The sequence below is a fragment of the Podarcis melisellensis genome (assembly GCF_964234715.1).
Source record: "Podarcis melisellensis genome assembly, chromosome: 10".
In the NCBI taxonomy this organism is placed as follows: domain Eukaryota; kingdom Metazoa; phylum Chordata; class Lepidosauria; order Squamata; family Lacertidae; genus Podarcis; species Podarcis melisellensis.
The window spans coordinates 73,658,468-73,681,571 of NC_138542.1; the positions used below are offsets into that span (position 1 = coordinate 73,658,468).

The following is a 23,104-nucleotide window of genomic DNA, read 5'->3' on the forward strand; positions in this document are numbered from 1 at the left end:
GTGATTCTGCGTTGAAGACAGTTTACACTTGGAAAAGTAACATGGATGTCTGTGTGCCACCTCCAAGGTCAGACAGAGAGGGCAACATGCCCTCTTTCTGGGCTTCCCGTGGTCATTTGACTGGTCACTGTGGAGAAGTATAGAGGGTTTTTGAAATATACTCGGAGTCAAGTGTGAATTTCGTGCTCTTTATTCAGCTCATAGTAGCAATGAATGAATCTTTCACCCAAACGTCTAGCTATATATACATTATTTACACAATGGGCCCCGCGTGATTGGCTACTTCCGGGCTGCTCCTGTAGGCCAATCAGGTTGCAGATTCACCTCCTCCAGAAGCCTGATTGGCTGCTCCTGCAGGCCAATCAAGTTGCTGATTCACTTCATTCAGGAGCCTGATTGGCTGCTCCTGCAGGCCAATCAGGTCCCTGATTGGGTGGCTCCTGCGGACCAATCAGACTGCTGCATTCTGGATCCTATTGTTCTAGGATTCAGCTCAGTACAGGACACCTTTGTCCAGGACTTTGTCCGCTTCCCACCATAAGTGGCTGGTCTTGGCTCCTGGCCTCTGCCTGCAAGTGTCACAGGCTTCACACATTACTTTGATCTTCAGTGCAGGCAACCCCACACCTCCCTGGTGCTCCTAAAACAAACAAACAAACAAACAAACAAACAAACAAACAAACAAACAAACATTTATTTATTTATCTATCTATCTATCTATCTATCTATCTATCTATCTATCTATCCATCCATCCATCCATCCATCCATCCATCCATCCATTTTATGGACCCTGAAGCAGTTTGCCTGGGTTGTTTGCTCTGACAGACAGGCAGGCTGAGAACTTCCTCCTCATTAGGGAGCCCAGCTAAGTGAAGGTGTCTCAGAGAGCGTCACAAACATCAAGGAACAATAATTTGTGTCATTGCCTCCTTGCAACAATTGGGTGTTGGAACCTTTGTTAACGGAGAAATCCGAGGGCTCCCTTGGACAAAAAACAAGGACACCAGCCAGGAATAGCAGAGCAAAACAGCAGCCAGTAGGCTTGGTCTTTATTGAAGACTGTCGTGACAGGACTCCCACCTGCCACAAGGTGGAACAAGATGGAAGCCCCAAACAAAAGAGGACTCCAACTTTTATTAGTTACTAATCTCCCAAGCTACACCCCTAGAACTACATCACAACTACATCATGACTACATCATTGACACATCATAAACAGGAGGGGTTGAGGGAGGAGTTGTGGAGGTAACCTGAGTATTTTGTCACCTGGCTGGTTCCTCCTTTCCCCCTCCCCATGAGTCATTTCCAGGTGACAAAGGGGAGCTGGCAGTTTCCTGCCCCCAGAGGGAAGATCTGATCATTGTCCTTTGTTCCAGTCCGTGTTGAATCCACTCCCTGTGGAAGTCCTTTGTGACCTTGCAAGTCCTTTGTGACCTTGATGGTCTTCTGTCTGGGACCATCAAGGTTGTCAGGCCAACTGGGTAGGACTCCTGAGTACGTGTTGGTATGCTTAAGGGAATATGGCCATCCTGTATCAAACCATCCTTCCTTCATGTAGCAAAATAAAAGTGGACCGGTGTAAATCCGATATATGGTTGATTTACTATGAATTTATAACAGAAACGCCGCATATGTCGTGTGTGAGTGTGTGTGTGTGTTGTGTTTGTACAAACTGAATGATGGGGGGGGGTTTCCTGCGACACCTTCCTCAGGAAAGGGGCAGAAGCATGCTGTCAAGAGAAGTGGGCACCCCTCTTCAGTGCCACAGGGAGCTTTCCCTCTTATTTTTCCTAGGCCCAGAGTGAGAGCCCCGATAATGTGGCTCTTGGAAGAAGAAGCTGCAGAAATGCATGGCCCTCTCTGAGCCTCCTGCATTATTATCTTGCTGTGTGTCAAGCACAGCAAGGAGTGAGCTGGGTCCATTGGCCAGCAGACCTACCGCCCCTGCCTTTTGAGTGGGGGCACCACGGTTTCAAAGCACTCCTGCCCCCCTTTGAAATATGCCCTCTTGACTCTGCCTTTATTCCGATCCGTTTTTATCTTCAATCTGCTTCCTGCATGATATTTCCTGGGCAATTAAGGTGAGCGCAGAGAGGGGTGGGTTTGATGTGCACTTTGCAAGACTGCTGATACTTTGCAAGCAAATTACAGGCATCACAGGCCTCGGGCTGTTGCGTTGCAACACACAGTTCCCGGCAAGGCCTCAAGGTAAGGTAGGGGACACTTTGCTAAACCTGAGCTGCCAAGTTTTGACTAGTAGGCTAAGGAGGAACAGGGTGAAATAAGAAAAGATGCTCATGCAGGGATTCTGGGAATGAGGTATGACCTCAGGAGGAACCACAGTTGCTAAGGCTGGGCTCTGGGCCATTGCCATGAGCCTGCAGCAGGGAAAATATTGCAATGGCCAAAGGTTACAAGAGCAGCACAATGAGGCTGGATGGACTTGGCTCCTTTGCTGTGACCTGTGAGCTGCTAACCTGTGGGGTGGGGAACGAGGGTGTGCAGGCAGCAGAACAGGACAGCTTCCATTTTAAGGAGAAAAGTCGGGTTCCTTTAACTGAAATTGAGGTGCTTTTGCTCTTGCTCTTGATTTAAAGGCAGAGTGTCTCTGCTGTGCAATTCGAGGAGGAGGAGGTCTGGCCAGGCTTTTCCCGCCAAGCTGGAGGTCTGGGGGCTTTTCAGCTCAGCTGCCTTAGAGCAAGAGGAAGTCACAATCACGGCTCCGGAAAGCCGTCCAGATGGTTTATCCTGCCTGCATCCTGAGACAAGAGGCCCTGACAACAGCCAGATCTTCCTCTCCTTCACCCAGTCTCCAGCATTGGCCCCTCCCCTTTGACTCGCAAATGCCACATGGCCAGGACTGAGCTCTACGGTATCTTGAATCATAGTTGGAAGGGACCCTGAGGTTTATCCAGTCCAGCCCCGTCCCTCGCTGCAATGCAGGAATAGGCAGCTGTCCCTTATGGGGATTGGACTTACAGCCTTGGTGTTATCAGCCCCTTGCCGTAATCGGCTGAGCCATCCAGCCATCCAATAGGACTTACCTGTCCTGGGAATTCCAAACTCTGCTTAGTACTGTATCTCCAGTCCACCTGGAAGGAGGATCAAGTGCTTGGTTTTGCTGCAGTCCTTCAGGAGCTGGAGCCAAAGGAAAGCCCTCTGATTCTGAAGGTACTCTAAGAAAGAGCCCTGATGACCCAGCCATTGAGATCCAATTCCGCCATGGATGAATTCAGCAATGTGAAGATGTGCCTGAAAGGAATCACAGTGCCCGGCAAAGCTCCCGGAAGCCAGTGGGGTGGTGGAGCAGGATTCTCAGGGGTTATGGGTGGAGCGTCAGTGTTTTTGACCCCTTGACCAGCAAAACCAGGATAAATTGTACAAAAACATGCACACAATTGCCACTTACTCCCAGTTGTGGAGCTGAGCTTTTCCTTGATCATTGTGCCCCATTTGCCTGAGGCGTGGTCAGCAGGTTGACTCTCCAGTTGTCGTCTTCTTCTTCTTCTTCTTCTTCTTCTTCTTCTTCTTCTTCTTCTTCTTCTTCTTCTTCTTCTTCTTCTTCTTCTTTTGGCAAACTAAGGCCTGGGGGCCAGATCCGGCCCAATCACCTTCTCAATCCGGCCCACGGACGGTCCAGGAATCAGTGTGTTTTTACATGAGTAGAATGTGTGCTTTTATTTCAAATGCATCTCTGGGTTATTTGTGGGGCAGAGGAATTAGTTCACTCTCAAAAATATATATAAATATAGTCTGGCCCCCCACAAGGTCTGAGGGGCAGTGGACTGGCCCCCTGCTGAAAAAGTTTGCTGGCCCCTGTTCTCCTCCTCCTCCTCCTCCTCCTCCTCCTCCTTCTTCTTTTTCTCCCTCTCCCTCTCCCTCTCCCTCTTCATTGAATTTTTATGCTGCCCTATACCTGGAGGTCTCAGGGCGGTTCACAGAATAGAAGAAGACTTAAAACCATAAAATACGTAATCGAAATAAAAACAACAACCCAATAACCTCTCCCCCCAAAACCCCCCACATTTTAAAAGGACATGGGATCCTCACAACATTTAAAGTAAGGCAGAAGCCACTCATTGAAGTCCACCCTCCTGGGGGCCACTAACCCCCCCACCAGACCTGCTATTGCTGTCTTTCCAGGTAGGCAAATATGCCACAAAACGTGTCTGGAACTGGGAAGAGGGAAGTGGGGTGTGCCTAAGAGTCTGGTGTGCGCCTTTTTTATTTTCATTTTCCTGGCAGGGAGGCAGGCGGGCTGGAGGAAGGAAGGAAGGGGGCTGAGCCGGGAGCTGCAGCTCTCCTCTCAGAGTCCATCCTGAGTCCAGAGGGAAGCTGGACTCGGAGTGCGAGCCTCTGCAAGGTAAGGGACGGGGCCATTGCAGGACTGGGAGGTGGTGGCGATGCAAGGACAGGGGGTCCGTGTAAGGTTGCTGTAGCGCTGGGCTTGTTGGGCCCGGAGCCATGCAGCTTCCCTTGTTTTCTCCAGGGAAAGCTCACTGCAAATGGCAAGCGTCAGATAAAAAATATTGGGGCGGCAGGGCGGGAAGTGAAACTGCCAAGATCGTAATGCTGCTGTACAAATCCATGGAGAGAGCATGCTTGGAATACGGTTCTGGTTTCCTCACTTGTTGAAGGATGCTGTAGAGATGGGAGACATCTAGAGAAGGTCAGGGAAATTGACCAAGAGGATGGAGCAGCTATCCCCTTGTGACAAAACGTTGCAAAACGTGGGCCTTTTAATGCAATGAGGTTTTGAAGCAATGAGGTAGAGGGAACATTCTTTCACATGTGGTGGACATGGGTGGCTTCTTCTTCTTCTTCTTTGGTGATCCCTCGTAGACTGTCTTCCATGAACACGGTTTTAACAGTGAGTCTGTAAGTGACTGTGGAGGCCAATTCTGGATCCACACGTGGGGACATGGGTTTCCAGGTGGGAGTTGATCATGGTGAGGGTTTGCGAAGTGTGCCTTCCTCTTAGCACGTTTCTCCCTTGCGTCCTGAGTTCGAGTGTCTTCAAAGCCCATGACACCTTTGGGAAAGGCTGTTCTCCAACTGGAGCGCTCGCAGGCCAGTGTTTCCCAGTTGTCGGTGTTTATTCTACATTTTTAAAGATTTGCCTTGAGACAGATCCCCATGATGGGGTGAGCTCCTGTTGCTCTGTCCCAGCTCCTGCCAACCTAGCAGTTCAAAAGCATGCCAGTGCAAGTAGATAAATAGGTACTGCTGTGGCAGGAAGGTAGATGGCGTTTTTGTGCACTCTAGTTTCTGTCATGGTTTTCCATTGCGCCAGAAGCGGTTTAGTCATGCTGGCCACATGACCTGGAAAACTGTGGACAAACATTGGCTCTCTCGGCCTGAAAGTAAGATGAGCGCCGCAACCCCATAATTGCCTTTGACTGGACTTAACTGTCCAGGGGTCCTTTACCTTTACCTCTTTACCGGACTTGTAAAAGGGTAAAAGAGTATTGGAAAATAATCCATAATGAACTGGGGGGGGGATGTTTAAAAGTACTTTCCCAAAAAACCCAAGTTTTTTCTCTTGACAATGACAGGAGAAGGTAATTGAATGACATTTATCTTACATGTTGGTGCAACAAGAAGGTGTGATGAAATCAATGTTAAAAGTGGCCTCCCCCTTCTAATTAGAGTTCGCTTTTATTACTTAACCTGAAAATTACTTTTCCCTTCCTTCAACAGCTGCCAAAAGACAGGTGCAATAAGCTTTGGATAACAAGCAACTATTTTTTTAAGATTATTGAGTTAACTGGCTAAAACGCAGATGATTAACTCTGCCTTGCTCAGTTGATTCCCTCTGGGTATTGTGAAACTTCAGCTTCCGTCTCCCTTGACCATGGGTTGTGCCAACTGGGGCCGATGAGAGTTACAATCCAACAGCATCTGGAGGGCACCAGGTTGGGGAAAGCTGGCTTGCTCATCTGTTGGTTCACTGCCCTTGTACCAACAAGAGCTTCACGCGAATTCCTTGCTGTGCATCGTTAGGTCTGTGGAGACTCCATTTCCAGAACCGTGGCTGGGTTCAGCGCAAGGTCTGTGCTCTTTGCATGCAGCATTTAAGTCCAATTGAAGTGAAGCCAAACAGCAAGAGGTTGGGTATTCTGGAGGGAGACTCAGCAAATATTGTTCTCAAAGAGCCAAGTAAAATAACACGGCTGGAAATGACTTTTGTTGTCGCATGCCTTGCCAGAAGCAGCCGTAACCTTTTCACGTGGTGTTTGCTGGGGCCCAGATCTTCTCCTATGAATTACTTCTGTGCTCCCAAAGGCTTTTCGCGGCTGACTGAGGTTCTTGGTTTACTCTGTGTGGGAAAAAGTGTGTGTGTGTGTGTGTGTGTGTGTGAGAGAGAGAGAGAGAGAGAGAGAGAGAGAGAGAGAGAGAGAGAGAGAGAGAGAGAAGAGATTGCAGGATACACTTTTGGTCCTTAGTCTCTCTACTTTGTGTCAATTTGCTGGTTGACGCAACTGCCTAAGGAACACAAAACAATGGTGTGCAGATCCAGAAGGGTTGTCCCTTGTCAAGAGATTTTTGGAGGATGGCCGATTGGGCTTCCTTGCAGATTGTTTAGGCATCATATCAGTGCTGCCCGGATAACTCATTTGGTTAGAGCGTGGTGCTGCAGGTTCGATTCCCCGTACAGGACAGCTGCATATTCCTGCATTGCAGGGAGACTAGATGATCCTTGGTGTCCCTCCCAACTCTGCAATTCTATGAAAAGCCTTGGGTGTCCACACTGGCTTCTGAGAGATTTTCTGATTTCTTTGTCAGGTTCAGGAGGGTTCTAATGATGCCAGGCCCCTAGCTTTCAAAGGGGATTCAAAAAATAAAATAAAATTAAAAAGGATTGGAAAGCTTGCTGTTGGAGAACAGTGTTTAGCTGTGCAAACTGCGTGGCGACTCCATGCCTCTGAGGCCAGTCTGCTCTGCTCGTGGGCTCCCCCTAAATTTGTTCTGAGTAGACAAGGCACGGCTGCACAGGTGAGGCCAGTTGGTAACTCACAGAACCTGGTGGCAAGATCTGGGAAGGGATATAAGGTCAGCATTTCCCTTTGGCTCTTTGCCACAGCAACACGCTTCCTGCCTTGCTGCGTTTGGCTTCTTGACTTCCGGCTCTCTGACCCTTGACTTGACTCCTGGCTTCCTGACTCTTGTTCCTGCTCCTACCCTTCCATCTTGCCCCCGGTCCCACCAGGACTTCAACCGCCCATAAACTGGACTGTGACAGTTTGCTGTGGCCAACCTACGTCCCGGCCAGGGAGCAAGATAGACAGAGCCTGACCCATAGATCTTACCACTGTGCTGCAAAACCTCCATGCACAGGTAGCTATGCTCCAGGGGGAGGTTCAAGCACTTTGAGCGGCCCCTGCTGCGGCCCCGGCCCAACGTGCTCCCCCCGTCCCATTGCTGGAGAGGTTCAGGGGGGAGCGTGGGGCCCTTTGAGGCTTTGTAAGCCAGTGTCGGCTGATGTTCGCCACTTGTGCAGCAGACTTTCCCACCCCACGGAGCCGGGAGTGCTTTATGGTCAGCCTACTCATGGGCACAGCACTTTCTTGGGTCACTGTATACCTTGAGGCTGACGACCCTCTGCTGGGGAATTTGGACGACTTCACTGCCGCCCTGGAGGGCATGTTCAGGGAGCTGAACCGCACCCAGATGGCTGAGATGGCCCTGCAGAACCTCCAGCAGGGGGCTCGCCCGGTTACCGAGTACAGTGGTACCTCGGGTTACATACGCTTCAGGTTACATACACTTCAGGTTACAGACTCCGCTAACCCAGAAATGGTGCTTCAGGTTAAGAACTTAGCTTCAGGATGAGAAAAGAAATTGTGCTCTGGCGGTGCGGCGGCAGCAGAAGGCCCCATTAGCTAAAGTGGTGCTTCAGGTTAAGAACAGTTTCAGGTTAAGAACGGATCTCTGGAACGAATTAAGTACTTAACCCGAGGTACCACTGTACGCCGCAGAGTTCCGTCGGTGGGCTGCAGACACCCTGTGGAATGAAGCTGCCTGTCGGTTCCACTTCCATCAGGGACTTCATCCCCGCATTAAGGATGAACTGGCACAGGTGATCCCCCCAGCAGCCCTGACGGACTTTATCACGTTGTGTAATAACATTGACACGCACCTGTCCGAGAGAGATTCCGAGCGCCGATCGAGGGAGTCCCTCGGGTCCAGCGCTGCAGTGGGGCTGGAAGAGGAGCCCATGCAAGTAGGTACGGCCTGGACCGTGACACCGTTCCCCCGTTGAACAGGTCTCACTGTCCAGCAATCTGTCTGCTCAGTGATCAAGCATCTCCCCAATGAGAATCCCATGGTCAGGACCCAAGCCCAAGAGTAGTGTCCAGCTGCTGGCATTCAGAAGCCTCGCTGCTCCCGACTGTGGAGGCAGAACAAATCCATCAAGGTTAGCAGCCATTGATAGCCTTACCCTCCATGAATTTGTCTAATCCTCTTTTAAAGCACTCTTTGAATGCCTGAAGGGCTCTCTCACATAGAATGGTGAAAATATTTCTCTGCAAATCAAGAGGGTAGTGCTAAATTTAATGGGTCTGAGTTACAGGGAAGTCGATCACGGTTTAGCAACAGGAGAACTGTCTTAGGGCTCGTCCGGACTTCCTATTGTGCCATGTTCCTAGGCACAGGTCAGTGCTTTAAAGCACCCTGTCTGAGCACCTTAAATTTTTGCCTTAGTGCTTTTCCTGCAAAAAACTGCTTTTTACTGCAAATGGCAATCCGCGGGGAACCTAAGAGCATTTAATCCAATGCATCAGTGAGCTGGAGGAATGAACAGGTGGGCTCTCTCCATTGTTGGAGGTCTTCAAGCCTCTGTTGGAGATGCTGTGGACTTCCTACATGGAACAGGAGCCTGGACCCCTTCTGAAGACCCCCCTCCCTCTGAGGCAGACCCCACAGGGAGGGAGTTGTACCCAAGGAGGCACAGCTCCTCCATTTCTAATGGAATTTTAACAAGACGTTCTCCAAAGGCAAAAACAGGCTGAGTAGTTTAGCAGGGCCAGAGGCCAGGAAACTAGTGATATATCCCCGGTAAATTGGGATGGTTAAGCATAATGCTCTTAAGGTACGGCCATCCAAATGGATCATTTTGCTCATTTAATTTGCAAGCTCTGTTAGATTGGGAAAGAGCAGCACCCTGGAGATGTCTGCGCTGTTTCAGAAGGCGATGCCCCCTTGAACACAGGCAGCAGGTTGATGTTGTGAGAGCTCTGGGGATTTGCATGCTGTAATCATCAAGATCCCTGGGACTGATGGGAGTTGTAGTCCATAACATCTGGAGGCAATTAGTTGGGGGGAAGGCTGCATTCGGAAGTGATGATCGTCTTGGTTTAAGTCATTCCTGCACTTCAGGGGTTTGGATGACCTCGGGGTTCCCTTCCAGCTCTACAGTTCTGATTCATTCAGGCCTGTTAAATTCATGTACAGCTTCCACTTTTAAAAAAGTTTTCCCCAGGGGAAAGCTGCAGGGCAAGTCTGAACGAGCCCTAAAACAATCTCAGAGACCTCTGACCACACCAGGGCTCTTCCTCCAGCCTCCCTTTCTTAGCCATTATCTGTGATGGCCTGGGTCTCGGGCTCGGACTCAGAGCCAGAGGAGTCTCAGTTCACACTGGATCCTTTGCCTCAGGCATCACCTGAACTTAGTCTGGGGCCCGATCCTGAAGAGTCCCAGTCTGCACAGGTTCCCCTGCAACAAGCACTAGCCGGGCCGAGTCAGGAGCCTGAACCTGCCCTGGCTCCAGATGCGGGGATGACCTCGTTGCCTCCAGCTGGGCCATCACTCACAGCTGCTCCACTACCAGTTGGGTCAGGAGAGGCTGAGGTGGCCTCTGGGTCTAGTAACCCACCGTTGTCTCCCGAGCTGCAGAGACTGAGGTATGAGAGAAGGAGAGACCTGAGTACTCGCAGGAGGAGTGCTCGCCTTCGGGTGAAACAGGGAGGTGAGTCGCTGGGGGACCATGACCGGCCGTTACCCTGACAGAGATAAAAGGCTGCTGGACCTCGCCCCAGGTTGCGGGAGCAACATTGCTGTTTGCCAGAACCTGCCTGAGATCCTGTGCCTGACCTTTCCTGGTTTCCTGCCTTGGCCCTGTCTGACTGACTCCTCGTGGAACCCTTGGATTTGGGACCAGACCTGGACCGCATTGCTCGGGTTACCCCCGGGCCCAGCACATGATCTCAGAGAGTAACTTGCCTGACTAGTGCAACAATGGAATAATAGAATCATAGAGTTGCAGAGCTGGGAACCCGAGAGTCATCTAGTCCATACTGATATCTCAACGAAAGCATCCCTGACAGATGGCCCCCCAAGCTCTGCTTAGAATGAATCCTGCACTTGATGTTAAGCCTTGCTGGATCCAGGACCCCAGGAAATAGAAGGGACTCTGGCATCGTGTAGACTAGTCCCACAAACCCACAACAATGGGCTCGTTCGTACACACTTCCATTTGACCTGTGATTTCTTGGCAATGGGATCAAGAGGTTTTCTTTCATCCTGGCTGCTTTCCCTGGGGGAGTCCTCTGCAGAAAACCCAATGGACATTTGTTTTGATTCAGCAATAATTTGCGGGGTTTCCCTGGGAAAGTGGGGTGTGGGGGAGAACCTCTATGACCCCTGCCTGGAAATTAGGAGTCGAATGGAAGTGTCCATGAGCCTCAAAGGCAAAAACGGTTGTTTCATCCCAGAGTTGCTTTTGGCTTAGCCATGATGAATTGGTTTTGGAAAGGGGCTGGTCAGTCAGGGTCAGTGCCAGTGTTTGGCAACCTCAGGCAGTTGCCAAGGCCCCCACCACAGCTCAACCCCCCCAACCCATTTCCCCTGCCTGTCAGCCTGCCCCCTCTAAGCAAAGGGGCAGTGGAAGGAGTTGCAGAGTCTGCTTGCTGTGCCCTCCCTGGAGAGTGGATTGGGGCCAAAAGAGATGGTGGCGACAGGCAGCAAAGGGGCTGACCAGGGCCAGATTTAGGTTTGATGGGGCCCTCAGCTACTGAAGGTAATGGGGCCCTTGATATGTCCAGCTGTCCTTTGTCAACAAAAAATTGTCACTGTTTTTGTGTGTTGAATATATGCTATATATGGTCATTTATGGACCTAATAAGGATCTAAAGCATGGGTAGGCAACCTAAGGCCCGGGAGGCTGGATGCGGTCCATTCATCTTCTCAATCTGGCCCACAGATGGTCTGGAAACCAGCCTGTTTTTACATGAGTAGAATGTGTCCTTTTATTTGTGGGTTATTGTGGGGCATAGGCATTTGTTCACCCCCCAAAAGAAAATATAGTTCGGCCCCCCCACAAGGTCTGAGGGACAGTGGACCAACCCCCTGCTGAAGGTTTGCTGACCCCTGATCTAAAGCTGTCTGCACATAACAAATAGGAGCTGTATGTGGGTTTTATTTTGTTTTTTATCTTATATTTTGGAAATGTACACCCAGGGTTTTTTTTCCTTTAAATTTTTCTGGGGCCCCCAAGAGAGTGGGGTCCTAAGATATAGCTTGCTTAGCTTATACGTAAATGCGGCACTGGGACAGACCGTGACAGGATCTTGCCCAAGCCCCCATATTCCCCAGACCTGGAGCCGTCTTTGCAACCAGCCGTTGCTCATGGGCAGGAAGGCTTTGGGTGGGGGAATGGCGTCCCTGACTCTGATTCAGCTTCCGGAGGGTCTCCGCTCTCCCTTTCCTTTTCTCGGAAAGTTTCGATGTCACGGAGTGCTTGAAATAGGCTCCAGTGAGTGCCTGGGAAGTCCCGGTGCTCAGCTGAGCCAGGCAGCCTTTGGATAAACGGGTCTTTGCGTGTGTGTCTCTTCCATGGAAAACCCCACATACTCTCTGGCACCCCCAAATGCCCTTCTTTCCTCTTTTTCCTCCTTTCGCCCCCTGCCAGCTTTCACAGTGGCGGCCATGGGAAGGCTGAGACCACCCTGAAACTGCATTTGAAGGCTTAGCATTCATAGAACCATAGAACTGTAGAGCTGTGGGAGGGACCCAGGGGTCATTTAGTTCAAACCCCTCTCCCCTCAACGCAGGAATCCCAACAAAAGCCTGGAGGCAGGCTGGTCTTTGGACAGCGATATTTTAGCATGAGCAGGAGTGCCTCACTTATGGTTACCAGATTTTTTTCAATGAATCCAGGGACACCTTTTGAAGCTGAGAAGCAACAGGGAGTCAGTAGTGGGGATGGTGAGGCAAAAGACCCTGCGCCCAAGCACACATGCATATTGTATAAAGGTGCAAAGCCCTTCTTTCACACCCTGTGAAACATAAATGCGCAGAGTTTTTGAAAAACTGGGCAACGGCCGCCTGCCCGCAACTCCCGAGCCACCTCCGATCAGTCAAAACAAAGGGGGAAGGGGACAGGAGATCTGTGCCACCGGACGTCCCCAGTAAAGCGAACAAGACACATCCTATGGGTGAGGAAAAATGGTGGGTGCCACAGCAGTGAGCAGCTCCTGAAGCCAGCCAGAGCCAACTGTGCTACCAGGCTGGCTTCAGGCTGCTGAGGCTGCCGCTGCCACATTTCCCGGGGACAGATTTGCAAATCAGGGGACATTCCGGGGATGGAATTTGTCCGGGGACATATTTGCAAATCTGGGGACTGTCCCTGGGAACTGGGGACGTCTGGTAACCCTAGCCTCACTGCCAGTTATACTGCAAAAGGTCCCTGCTGGACTTGCCTCGTAAGATGACAGGCCACCATCTACGATGCCTGAGTCCTGAGTGTCTCCTCCTCTGCAGAAGGTCACTGCCTAAATCCTCTCTGGTGAAAAGGATCAAGTAGCAGGAAACGCTGCACTGCAGGGGGTTGGACTAGATGACCACTGGGGGACCCCTTCCAACTTTCCAGTTCTATGATCCCATGAAACCCTTCTTCCTGACATCCCTGGGAAGCCACAGCCAGTCAGCACAGACCATGTTGTGTTGGGTCAGCTGCCCCCAAACCCTGGTGCCCACCAGATGCTTTGGACTACAGTTCCCTTGAGTCCTGCTAGACGGAGTGTTTCTCCACCTGTGGGTCCCCATATGTTGTTGGACTACAAATCCCATCATCCCTGACCACTGGTCATGCTGGCTAGGAATGATGGGAGTTGTAGTCCAATAACATCTGGGGACCCACAGGTTGAGAAACACTGCGCTAGAGACTAAAACATTTGCAGGGCACCTGGCCTAAGTCAGATTCTGATGCCCTGACTTGTTTTCTGCAGCTGTTGCTGACACTCAGGCAAGCCCAGCATTGTCCGGGGCTGGAGATCCACCTCACCCAACCTGGTAACCTTCAGATGTTATGGATAGTTAACCTGTGGAACTCCCTCCCACAGGAGGCAGAGACGGCCAGCCACTTGGATGGCTTTAAAAGAGGATTGGACCAATTCATGGAGGAGGAGAGGGCTGTCAAGGGCTCCTAGCCAGGATGCCTATGCCTATAATGGACTAGGTGGGACATGGGCCTGATCCAGCAGATTCTTCCACGGAGCATGCACAAAGTGCCCATCCCTTCTGATTCCAATAGCAAACATCAGTTCCTTCCAGCCAGATTCTGTAACTTCCTGGTGAGCCTGAGACCAGCAGCAATCTCCTGCAAGAGGCAGGAGGGACACGGACAAATATTTCAGTGGGGGGGCGGGAAAGGGGCAATGCCCCCTCCCCTAAGGCCTCGTCTCTCTTCGCCCAGGGATTCATCCCTCCGTCTTTGCCCGCCCGCCTGCCTTCTTGCTTGGCTGCAGCCTGGAGAGGCTTCCAACAGCCAGCTCTGAACTTTTCCTGCTTCTCCCCCCCCCCCATCACACATACCCCCGTTGCCATGACAACACTTTAAACTAACACTCTGTTCCCCAGGCTGCCGAGGGGGCTGAGTTCGCAGCAGAAAATTTATCTTTCTGGTTTCTTTCCTCTCCAGACACTCTCCCCCCCTCCCTCTCTCTCTCTCTTTCTCTCTCTCTCCCCCTCCCAACTCCATCCGCCCCCCTGTTCCCTCCCTCCTTCCCTTACTCTCCAGCAAGCAAGGGAGCGAGCAAGCGCTGCTATGGTTGCTCAGGTCTTGACAGCCCACCCCAGAACTGCCACTGGTCTCTCCTCCAAAGGTAAGGGTCTCTCCGGGCAGGAGGGCTCCAAACGGCCCCTTGGCACACTGCGGGGGCACCTGCCAAACTCTGGGCAAAGAGGCGGAAGCGACATGTGTGGGCACTAGAGAAGCAGAGGGCGGAATGGGGCCAACTCACTCACCGCCAGAAGAAAGTGAGTGGCGTGCGATGGGGAGGAAGGCAAGGTGGGCATGGAAGAGTCAGAAGACCCCCGGTCAGCATGTGAACTCCTGAGAGTGGACACAGAATGTTCTGCACTGGGATGGCAGTTCCAGCTGGGCAGGCAGGCAGAGGGAAGAGTGTGCCAGGGAGAGGGTGCCTGGCACAAGATGCCCAGGGGGACGTGCACGGGGTTAGCAGGAGTGTGCAAAAAGTAGGAAGTACTTTTGCGTTAGTGTGCCAGCCGGAAGTGCACTGGAGAAAGTGTGGCAAGGTGAGAGTGAGGGAGACGTGCGCTAGAATGACTCAAGTGTTGTGGCTGCGCAACGAGGGTTGTGCCAACATATGGGCACAGGGGGTCAGCTCCGTGCCCTAGTGAGAGAATCGGCATGTGGGTGGGAAGGGCTTGTGGGAGGCTGTGTGGCTGTGTGAGTTGCAGTATCAATGTGCGATTGCACACTGGCACACCCTCTCTGTGCCCAGTGGACCCGCGTCTAAGTACTTCTTCTTCTTCTGCGATCCCTGGTAGCCGAGTAAGATTGTCTTCCATAAACACAGTTTTAACAATGAGCCCATAAGTGACTGTGGAGGCCAATTCTGGACCCACATGCCCTTCCACAGTGGGGACATTGGTTTCTGGGGGGGAGAGAAGCCTAAGGAAGATAAAATTATCCTCCTGGGGGATTTTAATGCAAGAGTTGGGTGAGATTTCATCTCGGTACAGGGGAGTGGTGGAAGAGTCCTGGAGGTGGGGACTAATGCCCCCCCTCTCTGGGTCCACATCTGTATGAAAGAGTAGCATGTGTAGGTCACAGGCCTATAGAACAGCAGGTGTGACTCACAAGGAGCCTCTCCTGCCCCTGCTGACCTTGGTATTAGGGCGGTCTAGGGCACGAAGGAAGGACTCAGAATGTCTGTGGCAAGCTGGGAAATGTAGTCTGCCACATCTGGCACTGTTGCGCTCCTCCTTGTGGCAAGAGAAATTCTCGGGGAAAGGTTGAAACACCGGTGGGAGGCAGTTTGAAGCAGACGGCAGCTGGAGGCTGCTTTGCCTCTCCTCTGGAAAATGCCCTTGTCAGACGTGACCAGCCGCCGTGAGCCCTACTGGCAGGCTGGCACTCATCAGGGCTGATGTAGGAAGTTTTAGGAGAGCTTTGTGGGGTTTGGGGTTGGGCTGGGCTCAGCTGGCAGGGAGGCAGGCAGGCAGTGTTGCACAAGGACTGAACAACGGTTCTGCTAGGAATGTGTGTTCTGTTGACCTTGCACGGTGTGGTGCTTTAATTTTGGCAGGTGTGGCTTGTTTTTGTTCCAGCATCGCCCCTTAGTTAGGTGGAGGATGCCCAGATCCTGATCTGCAAATGAAGTAGACAAATCTAACGTTTGCCACCACCATTATTATCACATTTACACCCCACTTTTCCTCCAAGGAGCTGAAGGTGGGGAGCATAGTTCTTCCCCTCTCCATTTTGTCTTCACAACAACCTTGTGAGGTAGGTTAGGCAGAGAAAGTGCAACTGGCCCCACGGTCACCCAGTAAGCTTCATGAATCTGTTAGGGTTTCAAGCCCAACTTGCCAGCACCCCACATTCCAGCTGCTATAATAAAAGAATAATAAAATTTTATTTATATCCCGCCCTCCCCAGCCAAAGCCGGGCTCAGAGCGGCTAACAACAATAAAAGTAACACAGCATTCTAAAATCAATTCATTTTAAAATCAATTCAAAATCAAATAATACCATCCTGGCAAAATACAAATGGGCTGCTCAGCCAGTTTCAGGAAGGGCCTTAGCTGGTTTCCTTTTAAGGGTCATGGTTTAGGAGTACGATAAGCATGCAGTCAAAAGGTCACTTTCTTGTTGCTCCAATAGCAGGTTCTTTCTTCTTTACTGGAAATGCCCCATCCAAGCCAGTGACCCTTCCTGGAATGGGAATCACAGGAGAAACGGCCTCGCATTGGGTGCAGGGCCCGTATGAGAGGAATAGCATTGGGGGGGGGGATGCGCTCTGTGAGAACAGCTTGCACTTGGAGGGGTTGCAGCAGGGGCAGGGAGCTGCTGGCATGCCGGCCAATCTTGGCCACCAGGAAGTCCTATTTCGCCCATGAAGCTATTTTCTCAAAACCATGCCCACCCAGCCCTCAGCTAACCATTGCAGCCTCCGACAGAGTTCTGGGATGGAGGGAGAGTCAGGCAGAGATGCTCACTGCTCATACTGCACTCATGGCTCCCTGCTGACACATCATGTGAGAAGCACCCGAATGTCTGTATGCCCCTTGCTACAGTCTGGCATCCTTAGGGTTCGTCCACACTGTTGCATGCCTAGAAAGCATGGGTCCAAGTGGTTTCCCGTTTGCCTCGCAACTTTCCCCAGGAAAAGCAAACTCTCTAGCCTGGAATCGGAGAAAACATCACTCTGTGGAAAACCCAGGACAAGTGGAAGTCTGGATGAGCCCCAAGTGTGGGGAAAGTAGTTTGAATGAGTTTTCTTGGTGGTGACCTCAGATGCAAAGTGTACTCTTCAGTCACTTTCACCACCCTTTGGAGTGTGTGTCTGCCTTTACTTCCCCCAGTGATTCATCCAGTAATAATAATAATAATAATAATAATAATAATAATAATAATAATTTATTATTTATACCCCGCCCATCTGGCTGAGTTTCCCCAGCCACTCTGGGTGGCTCCCAATCAGTGTTAAAAACAGTACAGCATTACATATTAAAAACTTCCCTGAACAGGGCTGCCTTAAGATGTCTTCTGAATGTCAGGTAATTCTTTATCTCTTTGACATCTGATGGGGGGGGGCGTTCCACAGGGCGGGCGCCACTACCGAGAAGGCCCTCTGTCTGGTTCCCTGTAGCCTCACTTCTCGCAATGAGGGAACCGCCAGAAGGCCCTCGGCGCTGGATCTCAGTGTCCGGGCTGAACGATGGGGGTGGAGATGCTCCTTCAGGTATACAGGACCGAGGCCATTTAGGGCTTTAAAGGTCAGCACCAACACTTTGAATTGTGCTTGGAAACGTACTGGGAGCCAGTGCAGATCTCTCAGAACCGGTGTTATGTGGTCCCGGCGGCCACTCCCAGTCACCAGTCTAGCTGCCGCATTCTGGATTAATTGCGGTTTCCGGGTCACCTTCAAAGGTAGCCCCACGTAGAGCGCGTTGCAGTAGTCCAAGCGTGAGATAACTAGAGCATGCACCACTCTGGCGAGACAGTCCGCGGGGAGGTAGGGTCTTAGCCTGCGTACCAGGTGGAGCTGGTAGACAGCTGCCCTGGACACAGAGTTAACCTGCGCCTCCATGGACAGCTGTGAGTCCAAAATGACTCCCAGGCTGCGCACCTGGTCCTTCAGGGGCACAGTTACCCCATTCAGGACCAGGGAATCCTCCAGGACCAGCCCGCCTCCTGTCCCCCCAAAACAGTACTTCTGTCTTGTCAGGATTCAACCTCAATCTGTTAGCCACCATCCAACCTCCAACCGCCTCCAGGCACTCACACAGGACCTTCACCGCCTTCACTGGTTCTGATCCAGGTCTACATATCCACACAACACAAATGAGGTTGCATCCAAAAAGATCACAGTACCTTTGCTGACTTCTTTGGTGATCCCTCATAGCTGAGGAAGATTGTCTTCCACGAACATGGTCTTAACAGTGAGCCCGTAAGTGCCTGTGGAGGCCAGTTCTGGATCCAAACGTCCTTCCAAAGTGGGGACATTGGTTTCCGGGCGGGAGTCAATCACGGTGTGGATTTGCCCAATGTGCCTTCCTCTTAGCACGTTCCTCCCTTGTGTCCTGAGTTTGAGTATCTTCAAAGTCCATGACACCTTTGGTAAAGGCTGTTCTCCAACTGCAGCGCTCACAGGCCTGTGTTTCCCACTTCTCTGTACTTAAACAATACTAATACTAATACTACTAATAATTTATTATTTATACACCGCCCATCTGGCTGGGTTTCCCCAGCCACTCTGGGCAGCTTCCAACAAAATATTAAAATACAATAGTCCATCAAATATTAAAAGCTTCCCTAAACAGGGCTGCCTTCAGATGTCTTCTAAAAGTCTATACTAATTTTTTTGTTTGCCTTGAGACAGTCTTTAAACCTCTTTTGTTGACCACCAGCTTTACGCTTTCCATTTTTAAGGAATAGAGTAGTTGCTTGGAAAGACGCTAATCAGGTATCCGCACAACATGACCAGTCCAACAAAGTTGATGTTGAAGAATCATTGCTTCAACACTGGTGATCTTTGCTTCTTCCAGTACACTGGCATTAGTTCGCCTGTCTTCCCAAGTGATGTATAAAATTTTTTGGAGGCACCATTAATGGAATCTTTCAAGGAGTTGGAGGTGGCGTTTATAAGTGGTCCACGTTTCACAAGCATACAGTAAGGTTGGTAGTACAATAGCTTTGTAAACAAGCCCTACAGGCCCTTTTGCAAGGGATGGACCAGTGGCTACGTCAATCTTTGTGCAATTGTGGCCAAATGGAGAGGGGCAATGATTTTCCATTGGTTTGCTCGAGAGATTTCTGGTGGGTTCTGCTCAGTCACTGTAGGGCAGAGGCCCCTCTGTTGAGACTGTACCATTCACAGAGCTCTGCTTTAAAAAAGATCCTTTCCTGCTGGACCCGTCCCTGAACTGGCCCACACACTGCCGACACTTTTTCCTATGTGATCACGGCCATGATACAAATGCATTCTGCCCCCGCGCTCAGAAACCCTGTTCCTCTTGCGGGCAGCTCAAGAGGTCTCATTCTGTCCATGGGTTGTGGTCAGAGAGAAAACAACTGGTAGGTGGACGAACTTAACCAAAAGCCCACTTCTGACTGCGGTTGTATGAAGTGGCGTGGCCTGAGGTGGCTCACGCCAGGGTCACGCTGCCCCCTTTCTGGAGTGTCTCTGCTATGTCACCAACCGCATTCTGAAGATTCCCAGCTGCATAGTTGCAACCCATGCAGGAGAGGCGTAAAGGGGCGCTGCCCGTCACTTCTGAAAGCATCCCCTGGACTTGCCCCGTAATCTTAGCCTGCGTCTCTGGTCGCCACGGGAGACACTGTTATCGGAGAAGGAAGGTTCGCGGGGAGGCTCGGGGAGGTCATTAAAGATTGAAAACGTCGCTGTTGTTCATTCCCCCCCTCTGGGTTCGCCACCGACGGGTCTGCGGTGGCCGTGCAAAGCGCTTGGGGCAGATGCGAGACTGGTAAGAGGCTGGCAGCCCCATGGGGTGCTGAGTGTGTGACTTTCCACCCATATCCTCTTCCTGCCTCCTGCCCCACCTGTAATTGTAGCCCTTGCTCACGCCCAGCGTCTTCCTCTCGGTGCCCACAGCCCCCCACTTGGGGGGAGAGTTTCCTTTGCAAACTGCCTAGCAGAGGGGACTCTCTGTTCAGTCCTGTTTCCCACCCCCTCCTCGGTCTTCTCTTTCTCGGCTCGTTCCCATCCTGGGGGCGGCTTTCCATAAAAAGCCCAGCAGTGTGCCGCGTGGCTGTTCCAAAGGCAGAGCTTAATAAAGGGAGCATAAATGTTCTGCCCCCTTCCCTGTAAAAGGTAGCAAGCTGCATGGAAATGCCGGTGGGGGCGACCTTCCCTTGCAGCCTTGCCTCGAAGCAAAATTAACTCTTTGGACATGAGGAGGGATGCAGGGAAACACAGAGAAAAAACATTTTAAGGCAAAAGGGGTGGGAGGAGAGAAACATCCTTTTTTCTCTGGAGGGGAAAGCCGCCTGCACCCAGTCTTTAAAAATATGGCAATATTTGCAGCGTTTACTCGACTATCAGTTGTTATTGTTTTAGTGAAATTGTAGGGCACTCTTGGGAGAAGCAGTTTGTCTAGTCCAGGGGTTGGCAACATGTGGCCCATGGGCTGGATGCAGCCCATGAAGACCGTTTTACTGGCCCACGAGCTGCCCGCAAACTGAGCCACCCGCTTGGCAAGTCCCCTGCCGAGTGGCACCGGAAATGGCATCTGTGTATGAGCAGACACCAGAAATTGCGCCTGCGCATGTCCAGACACCGAAAATCGCTTCTGTGCAGGTGCAATTTTTGGCATCTGGGCATGCACAGAAGTGATTTTCAGCGCCACGGACATATGCAGACACGATTTCCAGCATCGCGCTGCGCCAGTCCGGCCCACAGACAATCTCCATGGGAGTGATCCGGCCCATGGCTGGTAAGGCTTGCTGACCCCTGGTCTAGACCCATCGCAGTCTGGGCTCAGGCCTAGTTTGGGGACGGAATCAACTTTGGCTGCCCTAACAGATGACTTGTAATGGGGGAGAGACAGGAGAAAATGTAACCCAGCTGGTCCCCCTTGATCACGCTGAGGCCTTTACTGCCATTGGTGCTCTAGCATCCCTCTGGAGCAGATTTGCAGCTTGGGGAGTTCTGAGCGCAGCTTTGCCATGGTTTCTGCTCCTCCCTGCAAGGCTGCTGCCAGACTGGCTTAGGATGACAGTGGTCCAATCCCTTGGCTTCTGGGTTGTGGGCTGCCACAGGTTGCATTCTGTCCCTGGCGCTGTGTGGCATGTATATGATGCCGTTGAGAGCAGTCAAGGCATCTGGAAGAAGGGTAGTGGTGGTCACCAATGTGCTGCAGATACCCAGTTTTATTTCTCTACCAAATGTGTCCAGTGAGACTGTGCAGGTCTTGGGCTGATGCTTGGATGCAGGGGCTGAATCTGATCCTGACAAGATGGAGGCGCTGGGAGTGGATGTGCTCAGGTCTGGGAATTGGGGAGGTTGCCTCTTCTAGAGGGACCTAGTGCACAGTCTGAGGGTGCTTCTGGAGCCATGAAACTGAAGTGGCCACTGTGGCAGATCTGTGGCAGATCCAGCTGGTTTGCTAGCTATGACTGCTTCTAGACAAGGAGAGCCATCCTGTGGTCCTGAATGGGGCAGCTGTGCCCCTGAAGGACCAGGTGTGCAGCCTGAGAGTCATTTTGGACTCACAGCTATCTGTGGAGGTGCAGGTCAATTCTGTGTCCAGGGCAGCTGTCTGTCAGCTCCATCTGGTACGCAGGATGAGACCCTCCCTGCCTGCAGACTGTCTCGCCCGAGTGGTGCATGCTCTAGTTATCTCTCGCTTGGACTACTGCAATGTGCTCTGTGTGGGGCTGCCTTTGAAGGTGACCTGGAAACTACAACTAATCCAGAATGCGGCAGCTAGACCGGGGACTGGGAGTGGCTGCTGAGACCATATAACACTGGTCCTGAAAGACCTACATTGGCTCCCAGTACTGAGCACAATTCAAAGTGTTGCTGCTGACCTTTCAAGCCCTAAATGGCATTGGCCCAGTATACCTGAAGGAGCATCTCCACCCCCATCGTTCAGCCCAGATCCTGAGGTCCAGCTCTGAGAGCCTTCTGGCAGTTCCCTCCCTGCACGAAGTGAAGTTACAGGGAACCAGACAGAGGGCCTTCTTGGTGGTGGCTCCCTCCCTGTGGAAGGCCCTCCCATCAGATGTCTAGGAAATAAACAACTATCTGACTTTTAGAAGACATCTGAAGGCAGCCCTGTTTAGGGTTATTTTTAATGTTTAATGTTTTATTGTCTTTTTAATATTCTGTTGGGAACTGCCCAGAGTGGCTGGGGAAACCCAGCCCAATGGGCGGGGTATAAATTATTATTATTATTATTATTATTATTATTATTATTATTATTATTATTATTAATAATAATAATAATAATAATACTGGGTTACTGTAATGCACTCTCTGTGGGACTGCCCTTGAAGATGGCTTGAAAGCTGCACCTAGTGCAGGATACATGGGTCAGGCTTGTCTCCGGGGCGCCCTACCAAGAACATAGGACACCAATTTCGAAAGGGCTGAACACTCCCTGCTTGCTTGCTACCAAGCCCACTTTCAGGTACTTGCATGGACTTACAAAAGGCCTATGGAACCTGCTCAGGTTTGGGGTTGGCAGCCCTGGAGCAGGGAAAGACTGGAGGGAGAGAGAAAATGCTTCCTTTATCCCTTCCTTATTCTGGGTCTGAAGAGCACCACACGCTCCCTGTTCCAGAGTCCTCCTTTTGCAGGGCAAAGATGCCTCGTTTTGTGCCAGGTCCAGCTTGTGCTACTGAGTTCATTGGCAGAGTGCACAAGGAGTGTGGCACTTTGCCCCCGGGAGGCTGGCAATCAGACTGTTCAGTATAGGGGGAATTAAAGAGGGAGGCAGAAAGAGGTGGAAAGGGCTGGTGTGCATTCTGAGCTTCGCGTGTCTCAGGCAGGGATGAGATGGGGTTTTGCTGGAGGCTTTGTAGAAAAGGTGGAAATTGTGGAAACCCAGAGAGAGAGAGAGAGAGAGAGAGAGAGAGAGAGAGAGAGAGAGAGAGAGAGAGAGAGAGCGCACAGCATGTCTGAGCTGGCAAGACCCTGCCCTCGAGGCGCCAGCCATGGGTGGCTCCCCTCCTCCGGAAGAACGGCTGTTCTCATTCCATTGAAGTGGCGGCTGCAGCTTCCTGCCCGGGATCCTCCACCTTTTTTTTAGATGCTCTGGGGGCCTTGAAGAATGTCAGGAAAAGCTGCCGCCAAGCCAGTGCTGGACCCAGGCTGCATTGTTTAAGGGAGGCCAGAAGCTGTATCCAGCCAGGCTGAGCTTCGGCCCAAGGGGTTAGGAGGCTTGTTGTTGAAATCCCACCTGCTCCGCCCTGCCAAGCAGCCTCCTTGACCCAGGACTGGTCCAAGAGGGCACTGGGTTCATGGGCAATCTTCTCCTTGTACACTGCCATGGCCTGGTCTGAGGATTATAGGTTGGCATCCTTTGGGGCAGGGATGGAAGGGATTCTGGGATGGCAAAATGCATCTAGAAGACGGGGGGGGGGGCAGCCTCTCATCTTCCCCAATG

At 51.4% G+C, this 23,104-nt stretch overlaps 1 protein-coding gene across 8 annotated transcripts in view; it reads left to right on the forward strand.

Annotated features, from left to right (window-relative positions):
* The window catches only part of SHANK3 (SH3 and multiple ankyrin repeat domains 3), a 436,398-nt gene that overhangs the window by 25,385 nt on the left and 387,909 nt on the right, over positions 1-23,104 (forward strand). For 7 of the 8 annotated variants that reach the window (XR_014172130.1, XR_014172131.1, XM_081926703.1 and 4 more), the window contains exon 1: positions 13,985-14,106. The exons of the other annotated variant lie outside the window; for it this stretch is intronic. The gene's annotated coding sequence lies outside the window, so the exon portion shown is untranslated. Of the gene's footprint in view, positions 1-13,984; positions 14,107-23,104 lie in introns of those variants that run through there. 8 annotated transcript variants of the gene reach the window in all.